The 1,938-nt window shown below is 39.2% G+C and overlaps 1 pseudogene; it reads left to right on the plus strand.

Annotated features, from left to right (window-relative positions):
• Window positions 1–475: 475 nt before the first annotated feature.
• Window positions 476–1,263, plus strand: LOC119062066 (40S ribosomal protein S3a-like; annotated as a pseudogene).
• Window positions 1,264–1,938: the final 675 nt, after the last annotated feature.

Consider the following 1,938-nt stretch of genomic DNA (forward strand, 5'->3'; position numbering starts at 1 on the left):
GTCCCCATGTAGAGTTTATCTCCTCCAAGAAGCCTTTTTTTTTTTTTTTTTGACACTCCATGTCTAGCTCAGGTGACCCTGCAATGGATGCCCAGAGCAGCCTATATACTATCATGACATTAGTTATCCTCTCCTGGCATAGCGACTGGCATTTAGCAATGCCTCAAAAACCATCCATTTACATACCATATGATTTCACTTATATGTAGAATCTAAAGAGCAAAATAAACAAACAAAATAGAAACAGACTTAAAGATAGAGAGATCAGGCTGATAGTTCCCAGAGGGGAGGAGGGCTGGGGAACTGGGTGAAAAAGGTGAAGGGACTAAGAACTACAAATTTGTAGTCACGAAATAGTCATGGGGATGTAAAGTACACCCTAGGGAATATAGTCAATAATATTATAATAACTATGTAGTGTGCCAGGTGGGTACTTAAAGTACTGGGGGGCCCTTTTGGCTCTCTGACCAGTGCCATGACCTTTGGTAAGAACAAGCACCTTATGAAAGGCAGCAAAAAGGGAGCCAAGCATAAGGTAATTGATCCATTTTCTAAGAAAGATTGGTATAATATGAAAGCATCAGCTACATTCAGTATAAGAAATATTGGAAAAACACTAGTCACAAGAACTCAAGGAACCAAAATCATATCTGATGCTCTCACAAGTCATGTTTTTGAAGTGAGCCTAGTTGATCTGCAGAATGATGAAGTTGCACTTAGAAAACTCAGGCTAATTACTGAGGCTATTCAGGACAAACCCTGACTAATATCCATGGCAATGAATATTATCCATCATGGAGACAAATGTGTTCCTTGGTCAAAAAATGGCAGACTATGATTGAAGCTGATGGTGATGTCAAGACTTATTCATTTCATCTACTTTGTGTTGGTTTCACTAAAAAGTACAGTGATGGATTTGGAAGACCTCATATGCTCCACACCAACAGGTCTGCCAAATCCAGAAAAAACATGACGGAAATCATGACCTGAGATGTGCAGACAAGTGACTTAAAAGAAGTGGTCAATAAATTGTTTCCAAATAGCATTGGAAAATGCATAGAAAAGCCTTGCTGATGTATTTATCCACTCCATGATGTCTTTGTTAGAAAAGTTAAAATGCTGAAGAAGCCCAGGTTTGAACTGAGAAAGCTCAGGGAGCTTCACGGTGAAGGGAGCGGCTCTGCAAAAGTTACTGGGGGTGAGGCAGATGCTACTATAAAACGAACTGACGGATAAGAGGCCCCAGTCCAAGAATCTGTTTAAAATTCAAACTTAATGGTGACAAATAAAAAACCCTATTTGTGGACAAGAATAGAAAAAAAGATAGAGGAGACCACTTTGTAAAGTACATGATTGTCTAACCACCATGCTGTACACCTGAAACAAATATAAATAATATTGTATATAAACTTTGATGGAAATGTAAAATTAAAATAAAGAAAAAATACATACATATATGCATATATAGCTATTGAGTCAACTCTAGACCCACTATACTTCCTTTTCCTCATTCTTTTCTTTCTTTTTAAGATTTTATTTACTTATTTTCAGAGAGAGGGAAAGGGAGGGAGCAAGAAGAGGAGAGAACATTGATGTGTGAGAGAAACATCGATTAGTTGTCTCTCGCACACTCCCAGCCGGGGACCTGGACCACAGCCCAGGCATGTGCCCTAACTGGGAATCGAACCAGCAACTTTTTGGTTTGCAGGATGACATCCAACCCGCTGAGCCATACCAGTCAGGGCTCCATGCTCTTCGTATATGTTATTTCTTATTTCTGTTCTAAACAGAACATACTATATTCACGACTGCTATATTCATATTGCCTTTCCAAAGGAAACTTCCCCACCTAAAGCTTCTGTTGAAGAGGAAGCCTGGTTCACATACAGTGAATGCCACAGTTCACATACAGTTCACAGAGGTACTTTTGCTTTAGTT

This window comes from Artibeus jamaicensis, unplaced genomic scaffold (genome assembly GCF_021234435.1).
Source record: "Artibeus jamaicensis isolate MK-2021 breed Jamaican fruit bat unplaced genomic scaffold, CSHL_Jam_final contig_2790, whole genome shotgun sequence".
NCBI lineage: Eukaryota > Metazoa > Chordata > Mammalia > Chiroptera > Phyllostomidae > Artibeus > Artibeus jamaicensis.